This window comes from Cydia strobilella, chromosome 27 (genome assembly GCF_947568885.1).
Source record: "Cydia strobilella chromosome 27, ilCydStro3.1, whole genome shotgun sequence".
In the NCBI taxonomy this organism is placed as follows: Eukaryota; Metazoa; Arthropoda; class Insecta; order Lepidoptera; family Tortricidae; genus Cydia; species Cydia strobilella.
Window position 1 is genome coordinate 2,701,041 of NC_086067.1, and position 26,072 is coordinate 2,727,112.

At 37.3% G+C, this 26,072-nt stretch overlaps 1 protein-coding gene, 1 long non-coding RNA gene and 1 other non-coding gene across 4 annotated transcripts in view; all 3 read left to right on the forward strand.

The window, feature by feature from the left end:
- LOC134753512 (uncharacterized) overlaps positions 1-26,072 on the forward strand; it is a 340,941-nt gene that overhangs the window by 244,992 nt on the left and 69,877 nt on the right. The gene's annotated exons all lie outside the window — the stretch shown is intronic.
- Positions 1-26,072, forward strand: part of LOC134753552 (uncharacterized) — a 59,244-nt gene that overhangs the window by 33,001 nt on the left and 171 nt on the right. The window lies entirely within an intron of this gene.
- On the forward strand, positions 1,938-2,008 carry Trnar-acg (transfer RNA arginine (anticodon ACG)). Its single transcript has one exon. It is a non-coding gene; the product is annotated as a tRNA-Arg (tRNA).

Consider the following 26,072-nt stretch of genomic DNA (forward strand, 5'->3'; position numbering starts at 1 on the left):
CATAAATCAAAAGAATAAACACATAGAACCGTTTAATGGTAACTTGCGACAAGAATTGCGTAAAACCTCCGCTCCTCTTTGCGCTATTGGTGGATTTTTACCTCGCTCCGCCCTAGTGGACAGGCAGCTTAAGTGATGTGTGTGTGTGTCATTCCATTAATTAACAATTTTTCCATTCGCTCTCTTTAAATTGTCACCTAACTACGAGTAAGCGATGCGTTTACAAAATTAACAATGAATGTCTTGTTCGACAATGAACGAATGAACGATCTAATTAATGAGTGAACGAGTTAATTGAATGGATCCAGTATACTTTATGATGTTTGATGTCTTAATGTAAGTAGTTAGTAGTTTGCACTTTGGAATTGGGATTGATTATACAGTGGCTAAAAAATAAGTGTATACCCGTTGCCAGGGATGTTTTGGGATTATACTGAGCAACTTTTACTATGGGACCAACCCAGAAATCGCGAAAAAAAATTTGGCTGGTCCATATTCTATTGGAGGATACATTTTTTTTCGCGATTTCGTGGTTGGTCCAATAGTAAAAGTTGCTCAGTATAATCCCAAAACATCCCTGGCAACGGGAATGCACTTATTTTTTAGCCATCCTGTATACGTTTTTGAGTGAGTGAATATTTTTATTTGCGTTAGTCTTTTATGTTTTCCACGTGTTAAAGGTTAACTGGAAGAATTCCCTTAAAGGGATAAGTTCGCCTTTGTTTTTTTTTTTTTTTATAAACTGATCGGCGATTGGCCCTAGTCACACCTGATGGAAAGTGAAGACAGGGCCTAAGATGGAGCTCACCGGTTCAGTAACAGCCTATTCACTCTTGTTTTAAAGAGACCGAGGTCATATTGATCAGGGAATACAGATGGCGGGAGCGCATTCCATTCCTTAGCCGTCCGTACCAAAAAGAAGGAGGTACTGCCTATTTCTGTGCCATATTTGTGTTCTATGTCTTTGTACAATAAAGAGTTTATACATGCAACATACATGAATGCACTCGATTGCGATATTTTTAATACTGCAGCAGTAACGCTGGTGCAGCTGCAGTCTGAACCCGAATGGTACCTTTAACTAATAAACATAATGCAAGCAAGCAAAGTGAACCTGTACCTTAGCACAGAATTAGTTATTTTTCACCTCAGTAGTGAGAACATATTAAAGGTTAAAATGTATTTCGAATTACACAAAATAAACAGAAAAAAAAAAGTATTATAATATGTACGATACGATACGAGACAAGACCGGACCGGACCGGACCGTACCGTACCGTACCGTACCGGACCGGACCGTACCGTACCGTACCATACCATACCATAAAAAAAATTTAATAGAAGTATGAAGTTCATGGCCTTCACTAAATTAAAAAGCTACATTGTTTCACACCCTGGAGTGAGGAAAGTCGCACTTTCCTCACTCCAGGGAGTGACGAAAGTAGGCTTGTTCGAGCTGCTGAGGTGAAAAAGTAATATAATAGTATTATCATACAGAACGGCCACGCACCGTCCCGCCCCGATTCGAATTACCTCCGACACCAGATTGACGGCCGTTTGGCGAAGGCTCAGTTCGGTTTTTAAGCAACTTACACAATAACGCATGTACAGACATGCCGTTCACACATAGAAACGCAAATGATTTTTGATGTATGGCGTGTCCGCCCTGTGACTTTACCTAGCTGAAGCCTAAATCTAATAAGTCTATCCAAGACAAGGCTAGCTAATACATCCATAAAACACTATCCAATGCAATCCGTGTTTACGTCCTATCGGGCCCGGCCGCACGGTTGGGCCACGGTACCAAACGGTAGCGGTAAGCGGCAGCGGGAAGCGGGTCCCGTAGCCGTTTAAGAAGTGTAACGCTCTTACGGTAGATGTCGCTATTAGGGTCCCCTAGACTCATATGGTGGAATGATTCGCTGGCTGTGGATGAGGTCTTGGTGGCTCAGTTGGCAGAGCGCTGGATACGATCCAGAAGCCGTGAGTTCAAGTCTCACTCAAGGCAGTAATTTTTCCACTTTTAAATTTATTCTAAGCTTGATATAGGTATCGTTCGGATTCAGACTACACCTGCAGTATTAGTATCGCAGCCCGATACTGCCGATTGCGTTGCGGCCGCAAATGTCAAGGTCCAGGCAGTGACATCGTTTTAGACATTTGCGACAGCAATGCAGTCGGCAGTAATGTGCCGCTGCAATAATGCAGCCGACTTCAGAAAAAAAGTTAAAAAAGTATTTTTATCGACATTTTAAATTATAATCAGTAACCCTAGTGTAAATTTCATTCGATAACGTGACGTGACGTGACGTGAAGTATCATTTTGTATAGGATTTTTGAGTTTCCAAAACGTTCCGCTTGGCGCGCTGTTCAAAATCTCATCTCAAAATGAGACTTAACGCAAACGCGTACGTCCGTGACGCTATCAATATGCCAGTGATATGTGTCGTTTTCAAGCAAAAGGTACTACATTGTCGCTTGCCATAAGGACGCTCTGACAGGTTTTTCGTATAAAGATACAAGCAATTTTTGTCCTTAAGGTAAGCGACAATGTGGTACCTTATGATTGAAAACGTCACATATGCTGAGATGAGGCCATTTCGTGGCACTTTAATCTTATTCTATGTTTTATTGTTATATTATGTAATGTTTGTTTGTGCTTACGAATAAAATTTTATTCTATTCTATTCTATAATTTACACTAGAGGTACTGGCGGCCTAGACAAGGTGATAATCGCTATCGCTTCGCCATCGAATCGCTTTGTCTCTCTATCACTCTTCCGTGTTAGTGTGACAGTGACAGTTGCGTTTCTTTCGCTGCGGAGCGTTAGCGATTGGCATGTTGTCTACGGGGCGTTATCTGTATTCCCACTCAACCCGCTCTCCGCTGCCGCTACCGCGTGAACTCATGGCCCTACCGTAGCACCGTAAAACAATGACATGTAACAACCTAGTTTTATTACTCGTAAAACGGTGGTGTGAAAACGAAACCTGACTAGTAAGATAGACAGGTGACATATGGACGTATAAAGAGTTTAAGAGGACTGAAGGACGTCTTCTCGTAATTTAACCAATCAAAATGTGTGTGAAGGAAAACTCTTTTCATGCCTAAATCTCCTTAACAAAAAAAAAATTGGCCATGACGTCACCGTAAAAGTAAACTCCCTTGATTTTAACGAGGTCTGTAAACAAATTAATTAACAGATAATAGTGTTAACAGTTGATAACAGAGTATCGCCACAGAGTAGATTACAGCGAGTTCACTTAGAAATAAACGCTTGGTTTAGGTCGATGTGACTGTCCTATCTGAACGGACTCCTGCAAATGGACATCTTCTTTGGCCAGTACCCGTACCATGAGTCACTGACAGTGTCAAAACTGACATATACTCTAACGTCTGCGTAATTTACTTTCTATACATCTCGCTCGCACTAATATGTCAGTTAGAGCGAGATGCATAGAAAGTAAGTTACGTTTCACGCTAGCGTTTATGTCAAACTGATGGTAGCCGTACAGTAGGCCGAGCACATGATTGACGCGACAGTATCTCGCCGCGAGATAGACTACCCGTCTTTTACTAACTGTACTAATTAAAGGGGGACGGGTAGTCTATGTCGCGGCGAGATACTCTCGCGCCAATTATGTGCTAGCCCGGCAGGTGCCTCGATCGCCTATTGTGAGAGTGAAGTGAATGATATGGGACATTTTCTATAAAAAGGGACCTTATTGTCGATGGCGCTTACGCCGCACAGCGTCGCGCGACATTGTATTTATAGCGGAGCATCGTTAATAATGGCGTAAGCGCCATCGACAGTAAGGTCCCTTTTTATAGAAAATACCACATATAGATATTGTGTGTGACTAGTATTACTGTATTTGGAATAAATGGAATGAATTCTCATTATTAGTTAAAATATGTTTAATATGTTAGCATGGCAAGTGTAATTGGTGTAAACCGTTCTTGTAACAATTTTTAGCATTATTAGAGTGCAGATATAGGGGAATATAAAATACGATTTTGGATTTTCTCGAAAGGCTCCATGAAATACTTACTATATACACAACATTGGTTTTTATGGAGATATCTAAAACTTGCAAATATGCCAAATATATCGCTTGACACCTCTTGAGGAACTGAAATCATGCTGGTAAATGTTACTTATACTTACAAATATTTTGTACTTCGTCCTGTACTATGAAAATCACGTTACATATTTCCCAGTGATTTATAATTTTATTTATCAAAAACACACATTAAAATTAACATAAAAAAAAGCGTATTCCCATCTTAAAGGCCGGCAACGCACTTACAACCCCTCTGGTGTTGCGGGTGTCCATGGGCGGCGGTAATCGCTTTCCATCAGGTGATCCGTCTGCTCGTTTGCCTCCTATTTCATAAAAAAAAAACATACAATTAGGTAAATTTACACACACAACAGTAATTTAAATGTATCTAAATAGACTAAGAGTACAAAGCTAAAAAAACATCTTATTTAAAAGACCTCCGCGATCTGTACCGGGTGCAAAGGTGCCCATCACACTTGCCGCGTTACGTTTACACCAGGTACGAACCCGTGTGAGCATCAGAGGTCTTCTCCCTAATCCTACGTCCCACATATTACACACACACACACACATACACATATTACATATTTTGAGAACTATAATTGACTTTAATTAACTGCAGATCGTCACAAAGTGCTCGTAATTTAATTAACCGTCCAATCTTGAAACAAACTTACTCATTCACAACGATAATAGCATTTACATTTGATAATATTCTGAGTACTTGTATAGATTAGATTGCTGCAACGCGACCACTTGATAGAAATAAACGCTGGGTCTCTAAAATTCAGACTACACGAGAGTTTCTGCTGAATTATAACACCGCGACCGTACTGCAGTAATGCAGCCGACTGCATTGGTGCTTCTTAGTTATCTTTTGTGAAAATCTGTCGTTTTTTTATTGTATAAAGGAAAGCATTTGACCACTACATTATCTGATGGTGTGACGATGCGGTCTAGGATGGAGCATGCATACCAAAGAGATGTCTATTCACTCTCGATTTGAAAAAAAAACCGGACAAGTGCGAGTCGGACTCGCCCACCGAGGGTTCTGTACTTTTTAGTATTTGTTGTTTTAGCGGCAACAGAAATACATCATCTGTGAAAATTTCAACTGTCAGCTATCACGGTTTATCCTGGTGACAGACAGACGGACAGCGGAGTCTTAGTAATCCTTTGAGTACGAAACCCTAAAAATCGAAGTTGATAACTTGTTTTATTTATACAGCGCAAATAGGCGCTAACATGCGTTGATAATATTTTGCTGACCGGCATAAAGCGTTTAGTGTGAATCAGTGGTAGAGGAACAACATAAGGGTGGACTTTCTTCTCCTGCGTAAGCTGTGTACACACGAAGCCCGAATACCAACCAGGGCCCGCTCTAATCAGCCTCATCCAGCGGCACCTTTGTGTGTTAATTGATTCGCAACGTGTGTTTATTCTGTAACACCCTTTAAATATGTGATATACATGGAGGAAGAGTAGTATAAAATGTATGCTACGTTATGATCTCTGTCACACTTGCATATTCGAGCGATAAAGAGGCAGATAGCGAAATCTCGGATTCGCGTTTCCCGGTAGGTCCTCTGTAACAAACCGCCTTGATGCATCAATGTCATATTTTATTATCTCTGAAAACTTGTCAAAAACCTGTTAAAGGTACAGTTGTATGAGTTACTATATGGTTTACTAAAAATAAAAAGGCTAGTGCTGCACTCTGGTGGCAGAAGATTGCAGTAATATTCCCTATTTAGGAAGTGTTTAAGAAGAAAGCGGAGTTTTTAAAAAATCGTACCGCTTTTTTACATCACAATACGGTTGCCTAAAATTTAATTAGAAAATTTGAGGATTTTCTCCACTGAAGTCATCGATTCGAATCCTGATTTTTAGGGTTCCGTATCCAAAGGGTAAAAATCGGACCCTATTACTAAGACTCCGCTGTCCGTCTGTCACCAGGTGTATCTCATGAATCGTGATAGCTAGACAGTTTAAATTTTCACATATGATGTATTTCTGTTGTTACTATAACAACAAATACTAAAAACAGAATGAAATAAGTGGGGCTTTCATACAACAAACGTGTTTTTTTTGGCGTTCTTTTCATAATGGTACGGAACCCTTCGTGCGCGAGTCGCACTTGGCCAGTTTTTTTGACTTTCGCTTGATAGAGAAAAATCAGGAACATAGATCTAAAACGCACTTTAAACTTTTATAACAATTTATGCACAAAAGCTAAAAATATGTAAATTGCTAATAAAAATGCGCAATTTTATTACCTTTTATTACTTTTTTCGCGGGTTCTCTGTTCGTAGTCGCTTTTCTCTACAAAGCGGGAAAACGCTGGGTTCGGCTACGAGTGTAGCGCTACGAAAACGTTGGCGGTAAATGTGTCCAGGGAGGAAAATGAGGATTACGCTTGGAGAAGCGGTCGTCCACTATCCTCTCAAAGGACCATTAGACACAGGGCCTCTAAACTGCAGATATCGAGTGCACTTAGTCGCAGCTATGGCCCTTTTAGTGGCAGCTGTACAAGCCCAATTTCAAAGAAAAACCGCAAATCGATGTACGGTTTGCCGTTTGGCACACGCATACTAGAGGTCAAAACAAAATTTTTGACCCCCAGTTCCTAAAAAAAATATCTTACGAGGGGAGTGCTGGAACATTTTTTTTGTATGGAAAAAAATCTAAAACCTATACGAAAGGGCTATTTGAGGCAATTCAAAAAATTTGCCACATCATTAGAAAGAAGAAAGAAAGAAAAAGCATTTATTAGCACAACATGTTACATAAAACTAAAACTAAAAATAATTATACAAAATGAAGTTGCTCTAAATAGTCCTTACTCAGCTTGGTGTCACGGTATGAGCCACATGGCACACCCCGCGACGCTGATTTTCAGTCATTCTTTTTTAATTAAAACAAACAAATACTTTCAAAACATACCAAGTTTGGGCTCCTCCAGATACCATATGGCTGATTTTTTTTTGTACAATATACCACAAATGATACGTGATATCCTCATATCTAACCCCAAGAAAGCAATTTTGAAAATAATTTCAATTAGGTTTTTTTCTTTTCAATATGACAAAGTGACACAGTTCTACTGCAATACCTATTTTATGAGACTTATGGAACTGAAACCTAAATCATGGCAATATGTATTTTAAACAAATAAAGAAGTATTTGTTTTTGTATTTTTGTTCTGCAGATACGGTACATACCATATTTTTAGAATCGCCTCAAAAGCCCTTTCGTATGATATCACACACGACAGGTTTAAAAAAAAAAAATATTTTTTTCCATACAAAAAAAAAGTTTCAGCACCCCTAAGCGAAATTTTTTTAGGAACTGCGGGTCAAAAGTTTTGTTTTGACCTCTACTATGCGTGTGCCAAACGGCTAACCTGTACATCGATTTGCGGTTTTTTTATGCGAACAGCTTACACTATTTGTGTATTTAGAAGTTGTGTTTCTTTTCTTTATACCGGAGAACTGGGGCTATTTTCATTCTTGGGGTGACATTGATCTTTTAGTTTAGGATTAATTAACAAAACTTTTTTTTTTTTCAGGTAAGTCTTAGAGAAAATAAAGTTCTTCAATCAAACTTCATATAAGTAAGTAGTGAGACTGATATCAAAGTCCGACGTGAAATTATGTTATTAATGGAATCATAATATAAGTAATCAACATCAAATTTTCTTGGTAATATCGCTATAAGTGATGAATTAGTTGTGAAACTTTTTATAACATTTTTCCTTAGAAATAGAAATAGTTTATTTGGTATAAAAGCAAAACTTAACCTATTAAAATTTTATTCTAAAACATTTTAACAACGACATGGATACTATTATCAAAGATATATACACCGTGTTTTTTTTTTCCGTTAAATTCGACACGTTGCTTGGTACATTAATAGAAGCTACCTGGTATATCGCTTTTTGTAAAATTCGAAAAAAAAATTTTTTTTCCTTTTTTCATACAAAATAAATGAATATTGCATTGTAAAAGGTCCTTTAGAGTTACGTAAAAGTTAGTGTGACACATAATGAAAGAAAAGTAGGTAATGTCGGAATTGTCAAACTAACTCACCTCAGTAACCTTCTTGTAGTGAATAGCTATCAATGGAAAACTCTTTACTGACGAAACTTAAAAAATAAATAAAATTTGAAGGCAATGAAGAATCTTTTACACAGGCTCAGCAATTAAATTTATTTATTGAATATCTCAAAAACTGTAAGAGTTAAAATACTAGTTTCTTAACGAAATTAACTTTATTTAACCTGAAGAATCTCCCCTTAAAATTAACGGAAATCAAAAATAACACGGTGTATAACTCCGTATAAGAAAAATAAAGGTCTAAGAAAAAAACGCGCCTCCGAAAATATGTAAAGAAAAATTTATGCACCAAAAGATGGCGCCACACCTTTGATCTATACTCGTGTAGATGGCGACACCGTTTGATATTTAACAATTTTAACACGTATATCAGTGAAAGAACTAGGATGAAAGTCAAATGGCGTTTTAAAGTTTTAATCCTGTGTCGAAAGATGGAAGTAAATTTACTGTGACTAGAAAAATTTACTTTTCACATCACCAATTCGAAAAAGGGCTTTTTCTTCCCTGCTAGGAGTGATCAAAGTAACACTTTTCTGTTCTAGGACACTATATTTATTTTTTTTGCACATTATATTGTCTTCGGTTACCGCGATAGTTACTCATGAAATAAAACTATGAAAACGGATTATATTTTTGCACATTATTTTTTTAGCTCAAATAATATATTTTTAAACATCATAATTACCTCACAGGTGACGTGAAAAACAGTATGTGTCACATGGTAGCAAAATTATTTCCATCTTGGGCGTAGCACACTTGAATGCCTCACTACGCTCAGTATTCTACTTTAGAATCCTTCGCTTTGTTTAGGATTCAATATACGCTCTCGTCGTAAATATGTCATTTTGCTCCCTTGTGACACAATCTACTATTGACAATACGCCTCTATTATGAATAGTTATCTATTTCGATGGCAAATAGTAAAATAACTACGGTTCGGTTATTTTTCCAAGGCTTCATAGTGTTCTGTTAGCTATGCAATGGAACTTCAGAGGCATGTCTACGGACGTTTTTAGCTACATATAAAAAAATACTGCTACGAGCTACGGCGTAGCACTCAAACATTCTCTTCTTCCTCGCGTTGTCCCGGCACTTTGCCACGGCTCATTGGACATAATTTTGTATGGGATTGTGAACAGCGCGCCAAGCGGGACGTTTTGGAAATTCAAAATCCCATACAAAATGAGACTTAACGCAAACGCGTCCGTCACGTCACGATATCGAATGAAATTTACACTAGGGGTACAGATTTCAAGTCTCTTCACAATGCGGTCTTTTTATTTCATATCATATATCCCTAACATACGTTTATAAAGTGTGCAACATTGCACCTTGCACCATTGAATGCATTTCTCGCTGCACCGGCCTTTACATATCAAAGAACGTGCAACTTACCATAATGCTTTATAGGAAGCTTTCTGATTCTGAGCTTTAAAGCTTTGTGAAGATATAAATAATATTTATAGGAATAGGGTATTGTCACTGTCACATATATCGAGTAAAATAGTACATTTCGATGCTAGTGTGGAAAGTATGTCATTACGTAAGAATGACATTTCCGCACGTGTATCGAACGACGTTTTTTAATACAGTTGCGAAAAAATTATAAAAACAGCAAGTAAGGAATAAAAACTTTGGAAACTTAAAACGCCTCTTAGTAGGTAGTAAAAGTAAGAAAAAACGCCTCTTATTTGACAGGCGTTTCGGCAGCTATTCCGTTCCATTCAGAAAACTTATTAAGAACGGTTTTTCAATATTCAATATTAAAAATTAAACGTGTTATAATGATGATGAGGTAAGTAATTAAATTATAAAATATACTATTTTTTCGTATTCTTACATTAACAGTAGGTTTTTATGTTGATTACGACGTTAAAAGGAAACTAATATTAACACTCATCAATAAGTAGTCATGAATTGGAACAAGTATAAATTTAAAAAATATATTGTCTTCGGTTACCGCGATAGTTACTCATGAAATAAAACTATGAAAACGGATTATATCGCGTATATTGAATTTATAATACATCCCGACGTTTCGAACTCTTTACAGCGTTCGTGGTCAACGGGTGACTGATTTTCGGGTGATTTTTTTCCTCGGTCACCCGTTGACCACGAACGCTGTAAAGAGTTCGAAACGTCGGGATGTATTATAAATTCAATATACGCGATATAATCCGTTTTCATAGTTTTATTTAAAAAAAAAATTGCAAAAGTAAAAAGCACTAGTTCGCGAAAACCAACTTTCCGCACGCTAAACAGCTACGTAAAGTAGCACTTTTTGAGCAACTGTATTAAAAAATACGTTAACTATTGATCACACCAAAAACGTTACATGTAAATTACTTGTTTAAAGTTTGAAGCTTGTGGGTCTGCTAAAAGTAGGTACCTTAGAACTATGAGTGTGTGTGTCAATGACAAAACTAAGGAACTTTGACGTGCAATAATTCTTAAACTACAAGTTCAAATTGAATGTTCTTGGGAATATATCTAAGCCATATCATGCCCTATATGTCACTGAAAATTTAGGGTTCTAGCTTTAGCCAGCACAAAATTACAGTACGTTGAAAATGACCTGAATAGCTTCGAGAAAAGGATGGTACAGCCGTGCTGCTTTGTTTTGCTCCCCCAGATTTATCTGACCTGTCAGATAAGTGCATGGTTTCTTACTACTCATATGTTAAATGTATAGTTAAATGTTGTCATAATGGGCCTCACAGATTACCAGTTCGCCGGACGATATCAGCCTGTCAAAACCGCTAGAGGCCACACACTAACAGTTCTCTGTCAGTTTTCGGCCGATTAACACGAACTGGGCAAAGACCTAGAATTCCAATCTTCCCGATTAACTGCAGCATCCGTCCATTTGCTGAGAAATGCGTCCAGATCGACCCGCCATCTCCTCTTAGGCTCTTAAGAGGAGTTTAAATTTATACAATTAACTATAAAAAATCGTACATAAACTGTGCACTTTTTTCCCATAAATTAATAAGCAACCATTCTTCATAACGACTCAAGAAAAACAAAAAGCGGAAAACCAAAAAAAAAAGCATTGTCAAAGCTACTTAAAAGTCAAACTTTCACACTAAGCATCGCACAAAGGTCTTAATTCGGAAAAAAGCCCGCCATTCAGGTGTCGTCGTATACAATGGTCCCGTTCACGAACAAAGCGATATCTTAAAGACAATGACATCTGTCGGTCAAATTGGTAGTAAATTTTTTTAAGAGGATTCAGTAGGTTTTATCAAAGATAGATATAACTCCGTAATAGATGGATACAGTCTAAGGAAAAAACGTGCCTCGAAAATCACGAAAATTTGATTCTCGATCAGATGGCGCCACTAGTTTTAGCCTACACTCGTATAGAGGGCGTTGACTGTTTCGTTTGTTATTTATAATTTTAACGCATACCAGTGAAAGAACATGGGTCAAAATCATATAAAAATAATTAATGCAAATAAAAAAATCATTTATCCATATTTAAATACATTTTATCGTATTTTTATAAATATTTATTTTTAGTTTTAAAGTGTGTCGACAGATGGCAGTGAATTTACTGGGGTTACAAAATTTACTATGACAGTAACGCTCTAGTATAAGTTACTCTATGGTTTTATGGAGTTCTTACTAAAAAAAAATCCGAAAAATTTACAAATTTTGATTTATTTCTATTCGAAATCATGAAGACTGTCGATTCCTTATAAAAATTATTTCAATTTTCCATTAAAAGTGTATGTAATTTTTTTATGACTGAGGACTGCCTAAAAAAGTGAAGATATATAGGCGTCACAAAACTGACAAAATTTTTCCTATTTAGTGCTACCAGACTTTTACTAGTAAGATGTGTAAAGCGCTTAAGAGTGACTCTGAAAGTCTGAATTTAGCTCAAAAAATACCTAAATATTTTGAAAAAAACCGGCCAAGTGCGAGTCGGACTCTCGCACGAAGGGTTCCGTACCATTACGGAAAAAACAGCAAAAAAAATCACGTTTGTTTTATGAGAGCCCCACTTAAATATTTATATTATTCTGTTTTTATAGCTTGTTGTTATAGCGGCATCAACTGTGAAAATTTCAACTGTCTAGCTATCACGGTTCAGGAGATACAGCCTGATGACAGACGGACAGACGGATAGCGGAGTCTTAGTAATAGGGTCCCGTTTATACCCTTTGGGTACGGAACCCTAAAAACGTCATTATTCCCACAAAAAGCTTGCCATTCAAGTGTTGTCGTAAACAATGCCCCTATTCCCGTGCACAAAGCGATATTTTAAGACAATGACAATTGGTGATGACAGTTTTCAAGAGGATTCAGTAGGTTTTAAGGAGTTTTTACACAAAACAGTGTATTTTTCCGAAAAATGAGCAAGTTTTTAGTAATTCCTACTATAAAAAAAACTACTACTATGAGGACTATCAATTCAAAAATGTCTTCAATTGTCAATACAAAATGTTTGTCATTTTTGGCGGGCAGGGTTCAAAAGAGACAAAATAGTGCAAGCATTGAGTGTTATCGTTTTTACCCATCAAAAACAACACTTAGCAAAAAAGGTTTCATCACTTCCATCTGCTATCGGACCCCTGAAATATCGCCTCGCAGCAAATTTGCATAATTGGATGTTTTTGCGCAGTAATTGATGGCACCGCGGACACCTGAGTATTCTACCTGCTACCGAGTTTTTAGGGTTCCGTACCCAAAGGGTAAAAACGGGACCCTATTAGTAAGACTCCACTTTCTGTCACCAGGCTGTATCTCATGTACAGTGATAGCTAGACAGTTGAAATTTTCACAGATGATGTATTTCTGTTGCCGCTATAACAACGAATACTAAAAATAGAATAAAATAAATATTTAAGTGGGGCTCCCATACAACAAACGTGATTATTTGCCGTTTTTTGCGTCATGGTACGGAACCCTTCGTGCGCGAGTCCTACTCGCACTTGGCTGGTTTTTTTAAACCAACTTAAAGTGAACTTGCAATCCATATTACCGTTTTAAAACAGATAACTGTAAAAAAATGTGACACACACTTTTATTGCTAACTGTACTTCATCACATTTGCATATCTATCAAGTATCTGTTATTTTTTTAATCTTCCCTTCTATCAAATAATTTTTATTTACGATAATTTATGGGCCCCTGGGGAAAGTGCCTTAAAACCTTAAGTTAGCTCATTTTACTTAAATGAAACAACCTTTTATTTTTAAAAATAAACAAAACTGCATTCAAAGATTTTTTTAAATCAGCTTGTCTCGCCCGAGAATCGAACCGACAAAAAATTCAAAAAAAATTAACACGCTTCTTTATTCTACTATTCGCGTACAGTTAATGTTAACAAAGATATATATAATTCCTTAATAGATGGATACAGTCTAAGGAAAAAACGTGCCTCGAAAATCACGAAAATTTGATTCTCGATCATATGGCACCACTAGTTTTAGCCTACTCTCGTATTGAATTTTTGAATTTGAATTTTTGAATATGATCACGCGCCATATTGCGGAATTTATTTGGAACTAAATTTTTCATACTAAACTGAACTGTCACCACATACATGCGAATAACAGCGCCCTCTTGACAATGATCATATATTTCTGGTCGGGCTTTAGAAACAGCTTTACTTTTACAAATCATGTTTTTCTTTGAAAAATCACTTATGTTTCTAAAAATAACTTGGCTTAGGTTTTTGGTAAGTAAATACACATAATATCGCTCATATTGTTTACATAGCTGTTATTACTATTAATATTAAATATCGACTCAACTACCAGTATAAAAGCGAGTGAAGATCCATATAAAGTATGCGTGTGGGAAGCTCTTTATATTACTTTAACTTTATTGTATGGGAATAACAGTATACGGGCCTATTCGAGTCGTTATAGTCATAGGTGTGACATTCCGGTATGTCCATGCTGTCCTACCAGTTTCAATTTAATAACACCCATAACTGCGGTGTCAGCATGGTTGCATTTTTATCACCCGTCACTATGCCTGTCACTTTCGCACTTACCTTCTTGTTAGAACGTGACAGGCGATGAAAATGCTACCGTGCTAAGCCCGCTATGTTGGAAAATGTGTTTGAATAAAAAAAAATTGTGTGCGTGTAATCTTTACGCGCGATGCGCGATTGACGATGACGTTTATGTTACGCTATGTTGGCACTTTGACGTGTGTCCTATTGTGCGTGTGTCACTACTGAGCGTTACTTCCGTCGGAAAAAAATCTGAGTTATCCTCTAGTCGCGCCTAAAGTTTTACTTCAAAAAAGACTACACAATTTTACGCAGATCGACCTAGCCCCACAGTAAGCTCAATAAAGCTTGTGCCGTGGGTACTCAGATATATATATATCTCGGGGATTTCGGACACGGCTCTAACGATTTCGATGAAATTTGCTATATGGGGGTTTTCGGGGGCGAAAAATCGATCTAGCTAGGTCTTATCTCTGGAAAAACGCGCAATTTTTGGGTTTTTATATGTTTTCCGAGCAAAGCTCGGTCTCCCAGACATTATATTATTATATGAGAAACGAGGTCATGTCACACCTGCTACTTTCACAAGTCGAACAGGCCCCCAGGACAGGGGTGGAATGTACACAGGATTTTGTGAATTGATGAGGACCTATGTCAAGTTAGGGTTTCCAGTTAATTTGAGACGGTTTTGAACGATCGGCAGCAATTTAGGTTTTTGTTTGCACGTTGGTTTGGTTTTAAAATACAGGTAGTGGATAAAATGTAGACTGGTTATTTTATTACCTTAATATGGAATAAGCGCTGGTGGCCTAGCGGTAAGAGCGTGCGACTTTCAATCCGAGATCGCGGGTTCAAACCCCGACTCGTACCAATGAGATTTTCGGAACTTATGTACGAAATATCATTTGATATTTACCGGTCGCTTTTCGGTAAAGGAAAAACATCGTGAGGAAACCGGACTAATCCCAACAAGGCCTAGTTCCGCCTCTGGGTTGGAAGGTCAGATGGCAGTCGCTTTTGTAAAAACTAGTGCCTACGTAAATTTTTAGGATTAGGTGTCAAGCGGACCCCAGGCTCCCATGAGCCGTGGCAAAATGACGGGATAACGCGAAGAAGATGATGAAGATGATGAATAGGGAATATTACTGCAATGTTCTGCCGCCAGGGTGCAGCACTACAGCTTACACATATTATACCTAATGAAATAAACTCAATTTATATTAATATCATGCTTGTATTTTCTATATACATTGTTTGACAATCATAAAGATAATGACATTGAACTTTTTACTTAAATCAAAGATAGATATAACTCCGTAATAGATGGATACAGTCTAAGGAAAAAACGTTCCTCGAAAATCACGAAAATTTGATTCTCGATCAGATGGCGCCACTACCTTTGGCCTACTCTCGTATAGATGACGTTGACGGTTTCGTTTGTTATTTAACAATTTTAACGCATATCAGTGAAAGAACATGGGTCAAAATCGTATAAAAATAATTAATGCAAATGAAAAAAATCATTTATTCATATTTATACATTTTATCGTATTTTTATAAATCTTCTTTTTTAGTTTTAAAGTGTGTCGATAGATGGCAGTGAATTTACTGTGGTTATAAAATTTACTATGACAGTACCGCTCTATCCTATTATATCCTCTTTGCTTAAATGTTCTTAAAAACCAAAGAGTTAGAAGTTGGTGGAAACCTTTTAAAACGTTTTTGTGACATGTTTTTGTATAAAATTTTGTTGTTTAAAAACGTCCTGAATAACTTTTATTCTATTCTATTATATTCTATTCTATTCTATTCTATGAGGAATGTTATGAAAGTGAAGGAAGCGAAAGAGGTATGTCAGGATCGTAGCAAGTGGAAATCCGTGGTCTCTGCCTACCCCTCCGGGAAATAGGCGTGATTATATATTATGTATGTGTTATTTATTTTATTATTTATTTATTTAATAAAATACAGTCATCACTCGCTTGCCCTTGTCCCATTCACTTGGGGTCGGCGCAGCATGTCTTTTTCTTCCATACCTCTCTGTCACCCGTCATCCCATCACTCACCTGCGCCAGCTTCATATCATCTTTCACACAGTCCATCCACCTTGTCCTCGGTTTTCCTCTCCTCGTACCTCCCTCCACATTCATTCTTAATACCTTTCTCGTCACATGACTTTCATCCCTCCGCATCACATGCCCGTACCATGCTAGGTACAAAATACAGAGTATTCTTACTATAATCATAACCCCGCAAAACTCAATAAAGAGTTTGACTGTGGGGTCATCAGTCTCTAGTGGTCTCTAGTTACATATGTACTTAACTTGTTTAACTTAATTATATATATAGTAGTGCAATTACTACAAAATATTGTGGTAGTGTATTTTTAACATAGATTTAAATTTAGACTTCTTATTTTCACATCTTATGACTTCGGGGCCTTCGGGCAAACTATTAAGTATGGAATTCTTTTCCTGTATGTGTGTATGTATAAAAGATATCTAATATCTATTGAAAAGAAGAGAAATAAAATAGGTATACAATACATATGATATATGTAGTTTGTCAAAGTTAAGTAGCTGGATGGAGACGGGAAGTGACCGAAATCGCGCGACGATTCGATGAAGCGTTTTGACGGGTACAGCGTTTGGAGTGTTTTGATACTTTTAGGGTTTATTTTAATAGATAGTTTAGAGTTGTGCATGCTCACTGAAAAGATCGCTTCCAACTAGTACATACTACTGTACTAGTTCGGTCTTTTAGTACAGTAGTACACAGAGAGAGTCGACGTTTAGTTTTAGTTTGGTTGGATGAGTCGGATCGCTTTGCTGTCATTGTCACTACTCGGTCCTCGCTCCCATTCTGTTTCGTTCGCGTGTAATGTACTAAAACGTACTAAGAGCAGAATCATTAGGAATAGTTCGGTGTAGTACAGTGGAGGGAATCGTGTCTTTTTGATTTTAGTACACAAGCCTAATATAGTTGGTCAAGCAATTATTGTCAGTAGAAAAAGGCGCGAAATTCAAATTTTCTATGAGACGATATCCCTTCGCGCCTACATTTTTTGAATTTGACGCATTTTTCTACTGACAAGATTTTTTTGACCTACAAAATTGAAGTACCGTTCGGATTCAGATTACACCAGCATTACTGAACCGTATTATTATCCGAATAAGGTTGATTTTTGTTTCATTATTTTTCAGTAATTAGTGAGTTTTGCTTGTCACCTGACGATATATAGTCGCCTAGTATCCGTAGTACAAGCTTTACTTTGTTTGGGGCTAGGCCGATCTATGTAAAATTGTCCCAAAATATTTATTTATTTAAATATCAAAGTATCAAGATCACACTATCAGCGTAGACCGTCACTATGCGTCGTTAAGTGATTGGGTGTCATGGCTACCGAACATGCCTATACCCATTTCACTATTCGTAAACCTTACGACCTTTCAATAAAGTCCACATTCGGTCAGCAATCGCTGTAAATATCAAGCTTTGACTTATTATAGACTTTATATAGGTTAGCAATGGCGGTTATCATGGATGCGATTTGTACGTCGCTCCGATGTGCGAGCGGGATCGGCCTAAAGCAAAGGAGGTGCAAAAAAGACAATTTTTTTTACCAAAAGTTTCGTAATGTGCAAAATATATTAATTAGAATATAACTATATATCTTTATTATTTGCTAGTCTCTGACACATAGTATGGTAGGTTGTAACTGTCAATAGTAGGTACAATAACATGTCTGTTCTGTTTGATCGCGGTCAACCGAACACACTCCTCCTTGCTTCGCTCGTCGTCGCACCTATCTTGCCTCTGTTACTTAAATTTACTGTTCCTAACGCCTTTAAAATTGACTGGTTTAATTGATTGATTTTAATTTGTCAAGTAGTGGTTTCAACTTTCGTGTCAAATATCTCGGCCATTTCTGATTTTAGAGAAAAGATTCTCCTAAAAAACATGCTTACTTTAGCGTATTCTCTACGATAACACAATAAAAAATAGGTGTCATAATAACATCACTCCGATGAAATTTTGTGTCGGCACCCTTTGCTTTAGTCCAACCGCGAGGGTCATGTGGCTATAATACGCGCATGGCGTTGTCTCGCTCAATCGGAGCGACGTGGGAATCGCATCCAGTGTATAACCGCCACGAAATATGGACGAATACGTAAATATTGAATTATTGACGGTCTGTAGTGGGGACTATGGGGAGTGGTCAAGCTTTCAGACTGATGATAAATGACCTGACATTTACGTATTCTATTTCAACTATCTGATCTTGATTTCATATAGCCTCCTAAGTCCTGCGGTACCAAATTTTGTACAAATTAAAAGTCACCCTTCAGTCCCAGCATTAAGTAAAGTACTATAGTAATAAACACCGATAGTACATATTTCGGTACAAAATGTTTAGATGCCCCCCGCTTTCAAATTTGAATGCTCGAGCGGAGTATTCTGACAGACCATAGAGTTGTAAATAGTATGTTCAGGACTGACAGCATATATTTATTATGTGCAAAAAAATGAACAAGAGGCCTCTAGGACTATGACGTTTAAAAAAAGATGGGACTTAGGAGGATAGTAGATATTAGCCACTCAGTAAGAATAAGAATAAGAATAATTTATTTGCAAGAATATGTATGCACAAAGATGTCCTTATAAATAGTGAGTAACAATATTCAGCCATTTGGCATGCACATTTTGGTAACATCAGCAGCACAAGACTTAAAAATATTTACATGTCCAGATAGTGTTTCGTTTGGTGCATAGCGAGTACTTATGTCTAATCGTTTTGCTTGGTTTTAAGAGTCCCCGGCAAACCCGGGTTCTCCATATTTGTATATGATCCATACAAACGTAGTTCCGCTCTCGTTTGAAAACGAGTAGCTAGTTTGCCCTGAAACTTTGTACGTTACACCCGAAGTGGAAATAATTTTGCTACCATGTGACACATACTGCTTCTCACATCACCTATGAGAAAATTATTATGTTCCAAAATATTATTTGATCAAAAAAAATTGTTTTCAAACAAGAAAAAAAAACGTGTCATGGAACAGAAATGTGTGATGTGAAAAGATATTTTGGTATCACACGCGAAAAGATAAATCTTTTAAACTTAGGTATAGATTTTGGGGGACATAAATCTCTCGCAAAAATCGAAACTGTGATATAAAGCATAAAAGCACTAGGTACAATAAACAAAAGCCTCCATACTATGTGTCAGAGACTAGCAAATAATAAAGATATATAGTTATATTCTAATTCATTGGTTAGAGTTTTGAGCTTAATATTATTCAGACGGATGACGGATGTGTAAATAAGAAAAATAGTTTTTAAGTTGTTTCAGGCACTTCAAAATATAGCCCGGTCTACTCTACAGGCTATTGAAAAATATTTGTATAAACACTCATCAACACGAAATGAATCCAAAAATATGAAATCCGCAGTTTTTCGTAACGTTTCTGTAAATGTGAAAAATGTTAAAATGGGAAGAATTATATATGGCTACTTTTTTACGACGTATGGGGCGTTTTTACTCACGTTGTGCGCGCCGCATTTGCTTTGCAATTTGCAGATAAAAACCTCAGGAGCGAATATCCAGAAAATAAGTAGCTTCAATCATGCGTCTTCAGTTTTAAACCAAAATAAAAGGGCTGCAACAATCGTGCGTCTTAGATTTCGGGTCGGAACCTAACCCAAGCCTCATGCAGTTGCAAGAACCAGTGACGTACAAATAAGACTTGGATTAGTTTTTTTTAACATATAAACAGAAACTTAATACTATATGTACAATTATACAAATTTTACCTGCATTAGACGCAGCCTTCGTTTAAAATTTTAACACAAATCATAAGCATTGAGTCACATTACATAAATAAAATCAGAGTTGTGCTCTTTGCAACAAAATTCCAAGAGAAAATTGATGAGAAAAAACAAAAGACGGGCGAATGGCTTAGTTTCTTTTTTAACAACCGGCCAGTGCGCGCGGTGGCTGCACTATGCAGGTTTGCCATGTTACAATGCAGCTATTGAGACAGTTTCTATTCTTCACTGGTCTCTGTCGGGTACGCAGGTTGTATCCCAGCGGGGGCACCCAAATGGACGATCCGTGTTGGGCCCGGCGGCTTCTTTTACCTAGCGAATAGTTTTTTTAAGGTAAAGAGTTTTGTAATGGTCACTTTCGGTAATTATGACTCGGGGGAGATGGGTTTAGTTACTACAACAGTTAATTTTAGTTTTTTTTGTGTGCCCAATGCCTGATCCTGAAAGTTTTTTTTGTGTGAGAAGCTATTTCGAATCGAGTAAACGCGATGCGCTATCGAGGTGTTTCATTTGTTTTGTTTTGTTTACACAATATGAATCTTAATTCAAAGTTATAGCTTTCAAAATTACACACACAAAGTTCTATAGTAAACTAAACATCATAGCAAGTTATGAGTGGGTAATAAAATATTCTAAGCTTATTGCCGGACATGTCCTGTCTATGTGTCATCGATTGAGGCTGTGGTTTAACCGGCAGCGGGTATAAAAGCGCAAGCGGGAGCGGGTTTCTATTGTTGAGCCACGCTATGAAGGGTTAGTACTACGTATACAGGGTTCAGTCACTGCTACAAACTGACCATTTGTGGTATTTTCTATAAAAAGGGACCTTATTGTCGATGGCGCTTACGTCATTATTAACGATGCTCTGATATAAATACAATGCCGCGCGACGCTTAAGCGCCATCGACAATAAGGTCCCTTTTCATAGAAAATGGCCCATTTTGAAAAAATATTCCTTAAAAATATTTTATGACCAATAATATTGCATTGTGATACTGAAAAATAACAAATCGTCCATTATATACCAGAAACTTGTAACACTTTCAGTCATTTAATTGACTAAATTGTAGTGTGTAATTTAAGTAGTATATTTTGTTCGTCTCCTGCGAAAGTAAGTAAAACTTTTAAACATCAGTACAGTAAGTCCCAGTGCTACCTTGTGAGTACCAATCGGTATCTCAATTAGATGGCGCGAGTCCTGCATTGTGAGTTGCATTACCTACATTGCGGTATTTGATCGGTCGGCTGAATTGGATGTGTCATCAATAGTCCGCAATGTAACTAAACTCGCATGAGATAAATGAGTCCTAAATCGCTTTCTGCTCCTCCTAAGAAAGACCCCATCCTAACCCTAGACAGCGGATCGGTCATCAATATTCCGAGGCACTGCCTTTGACGGCCCATCGCTAATTGATAGTATTATCACAAAGTTGCATTAATTTTAGGGGGGTAAAGGAGCCCCCCTTTTTAATGTAGTCCCACGTTTTGGTGTAATTGTGAAATTACAATAGGGTATTAGACTACTAGTCAAATCAGTTTCTTTTTTCGAACTGTCAAAACGATTTGCTACTCGCTACTATGGAATTTATATGAAACACTTGCATGTGACGTCACAATCAATTACCTACTCTTTATAGTTTTATGCGGGTTTTAAAATAGAAATTGTGTCGAAAAATAACTGCTGTCTACGTTTCTCTATTAATCTTCTGGTGCTTTATTTCATGCATGGTTTAAAATAATTTGTTTATAATACAGTCCATTGACCCTATTGTTACCCGTCCAACCTAGTAGAGGTCTGATTTACTCCCAAATTAAAATCATTTCAAGAAATCATCCTAGGTGTTCATAGGCTAGCAGTCCACTTACCATTTGATTACCATTACACTTAGTGTGCAACCAAATAAACGTTTTATCTATCCATCTAGCAACAGTAGCAACCGACGTGACGTATAATAGTTATTTGTTATACAAGGGTGCAAAGTTGTATTTTACCCGCGAGTGTGGAATTGAAACACGAGCAAGCGAAAGGATTCTATAGTTGAACCACGAGCGAAGCGAGTGGTTCTAAATTAGAATCCTAAGCTTAGCAAGTGTTTCAACACACGAGAAGTAAAATACATTTACACCCGTGTGTAACACAAAACTTTTCACCTCACTATAGCGAGGAAAGTGCAACATCCACAGGCGTTAGATCATCTTCATCACTGAAATCACTCATTTTTACGATATTATAACAAAAAACTGGAAATTCTGTATTTTTACGTGAGAAGTTTTTAAGTAAAAATTTTGTTGACAATGTTGACATTTCTGACGTATGAAATGTCAGTGATGCGTTTTGAAATTGCATCGACTTAACTTGTGCGTTCAGAATTATATTAAACATCATTATTAAAAAACAAACGTTTCTTATGGAGCTTTAAGGTTTATGACATAAAATCATTAAATAAAACTAAATTTGGTATTTTTTATTAGATTCTCAAACCATTTGTTTAATGATAATTAATATCAAACGAATCATTATTATAAGCGTTTTACGTTTTGTTATCTGTCAAGCTACTTAAACACGCTCCATCCAAGGTCAAATTACTTTCCCCACTAGTGGATAAAATGCATTTTTCCCCGCTTGTTTTAAAGGATAAAAGATAACTTTCCGAGCTAGTGAGGGGAAAATAAAATTTGTTCATACTTTTGTTAAATTTAATGTAATAAAAAAGCTGTTTTGTAATAAAATGTATCCAGAACAGTGAAAATACCTCCCTTAATCGGTATTGCATCCACTCGGACCTCGGACACTCATCGGATATTCACCGGATATCCGTAACGAGCCGTAATTAAGAAACTATCTCCGTAACAAAACAAGGAAAAACCACACGCCAGGTGGATTTGTGTTACACAGTTTGGTTTGGGTTTGGGTGTTTCTTAACTATACTTCAATGGGTTTTTTTATACCACGTCGGTGGCAATCAAGCATACGGCCCGCCTGATGGTAAGCAGTTACCGTAGCCTATGGACGCCTGCAACACCAGAGATATTACGTGCGCGTTGCCGACCCTTTAAAAACCTGTAGGTACACTCTTTTTTTAAAGAACCCCATACTTTAGCCCGTATACCTGTACCACGATGTTTGTAAATAAGCGTATAAGGTACCTATGTAACTATACTAGAAGGCGGTAAATTAAATTTTACCGGTATTAAAGAAAGTATAAAAAAAATAAATATGTAAGATGTTAATAAGTAACTGAATGAGACTAGCCCAGGATCGGGATAAGTGGCGTACACGAATGCTCAGCATCGGGCGACGGGAGCATCTAACCAATGAATTAGAATATAACTATATATCTTTATTATTTGCTAGTCTCTGACACATAGTATGGAGGCTTTTGTTTATTGTACCTAGTGCTTTTATGCTTTATATCACAGTTTCGATTTTTGCGAGAGATTTATGTCCCCCAAAATGTATACCTAAGTTTAAAAGATTTATCTTTTCGCGTGTGATACCAAAATATCTTTTCACATCACACATTTCTGTTCCATGACACGTTTTTTTTTTCTTGTTTGCAAACTTTTTTTTTTGGTTAAATTATATTTTGGAACATAATAATTTTCTCATAGGTGATGTGAGAAGCAGTATGTGTCACATGGTAGCAAAATTATTTCCACTTCGGGTGTAACGTACAAAGTTTCAGGGCAAACTAGCTACTCGTTTTCAAATGAGAGCGGAACTACGTTTGTATGGAGAACCCAGCTTGCCGGGGACTCTTAAAACCAAGCAAAACGATTAGACATAAGTCCTCGCTGTGCACCAAACGAAACACTATCTGGACATGTAAATATTTTTAAGTCTTGTGCTGCTGATGTTACCAAAATTTGCATGCCAAATGGTTGAATATTGTTACTCACTATTTATAAGGACATCTTTGTGCATACATATTCTTGCAAATAAATTATTCTTATTCTTATTCTTACTGAGTGGCTAATATCTACTATCCTCCTAAGTCCCAGCTTTTTTTAAACCTCATAGTCCTAGAGGCCTCTTGTTCATTTTTTTGCACATAATAAATATCAGATCAAAACAAATGATATCCAGAACAATTGAAGTTATGCTGTCAATCAATCTTCAGATGAGAACGAACGGGAGAAGATGACGTCGGTGGCGGTTCCTGGGTCTAATCCAGTGGTTTGCTTAAGATAAATGTAACGTGTGCTATGATTTGTAATCAGTCTTGTCCAGTAAATACTGTGAGTGATAATAAACTCATATACTACTCGTATATAATACTCGTATTTCATTGAAAGCCCTCGTCATCCACGATTGAAGGTTCTGATGTGCTGCCTATAGTATGATACGCCCACGATTCCAGACATGTATATCTTTTAGAAAGATTTTCTTTTATCATGTTGAAATCGATAGCACCCGAAATGCCTAGACTACACTTAAAGCCATATATTTGTGAACGTAAGTGCCTTGTGAACATATAAAAGTGCTCCAACTGGTGGTTATTCGGCAATACAACTCATCGGCGGCTGAAAACATACTAATGCCGGTCGGCTGTGACGCGAATAGTAATGCGGCGCCGTAATATATTTACGACTTGCTGTGGGCTAAGGCAGGAGAGGTAGCGGGTTGTAGAAGGATCCATAATTTGACATAAGTAATACTCGTTAATGGTAAGCCTATTCTTGTATAATAATAGGGGGTATTACTGCAATGTTATGCCACCAGAGTGCAGCACTAGCCCGTTCAGTAAACCATAGAGTAACTTATACATATATGCCTTTAACAGTTTTTTGATAAGTTTTCAGAGATAATAAAATATGACATTGATGCACCAAGGCGGTTTGTTTACAGAGAACCTACCGGGAAACGCGAATCCGAAATTTCGCTATCTGCCTCTTTATCGCTCGAATATGCTAGTGACCTATGTTAAATAACGAAATTGTGATTTTCTTGTTTTGCGATAGACCCTCAGATTGTGGTAGTGGCGCCTCCTGCGCAGAGTTTCGCGTAATATTCCCTATTGTAGTGTATCGGCGTCTCGCTTCGCTTACGTCATAGTGACGTCACTGACAGTTAGGAGTCAGTCGATAACAGACCGCGAACAGAGCAGCCGTGTCACGTGATGTTTGGGTTGGCGAGCCGTTGGAAATACATTACATCGTATGATTGAATGTGGTAAATACATAACATTACAATAATTAATAGAGTTAGACCAAGCTAAGTTGCCAGCGATTTTGATAGCCCAGACCGTGCAAGTGTTATTTTAAACGTCAATCTTCTATGAATTTATGACGTTTAAATAACACTTGCGCAGTCTGTGTCATCAAAATCGCTGCCAACTTAGCTTGGGCTAACTCTATGTATCAAGAATCGGAGTGTAGGTCCATTTCGAATATAGCTATATGAGTAAATAGTTTTTTTTATGTGATAGTCAGCAAACGAGCAGACGAGCCGCCTGATGGGAAGCAGTCATCGTCGCCCATGAACATAAGCAACATCACAGGAGCCACTTAAGCATTGCCGACCCTTGAGAACCCTAAATACCCGTTAGATAAAATAACTTACTTACTGAATGGCGCAGCGACCCAAAATGAGTCTTGGCCTCCGACACGAGTAAACGCCAGTAGATAAAATAAAATATAGTTAAATATAGTTGAAATAGTTGTAATGATTGAATGTAATTTGGGAAAATCGAATATAGCCATGTTTTACAAAAGCTTACTTTTGAATATGCTAGATCAGAAGTCGGCAAACTTTTGAGAAGAAGAGCCAACCGCAGAAGAAATCGCCAGTTTTACGAATGTGTCACAAATAGTGTTAGTCACTTGAAGAATGTAATTTTTTTAATCACTTGAGCCGCAATCGTACCCGCAAAGAGCCGCATGCGGGTCGCGTACCGCGGTTTTTCGCCCCGTGTGCTAGAATGTTGATCTTTCGTTTGCTGTCCAGCACATTAATATGTTTTTGCTAAAAAAAACCTGACCAGTGAGTACAAATCAGTTTCTAAAAAAAATATAACTTTTGTAAGCGACTTTGTGGTAGAGAAAATACGCCATAATAGGGTACTCAAATCGGGTTATTCCTATAACTCAGCAAT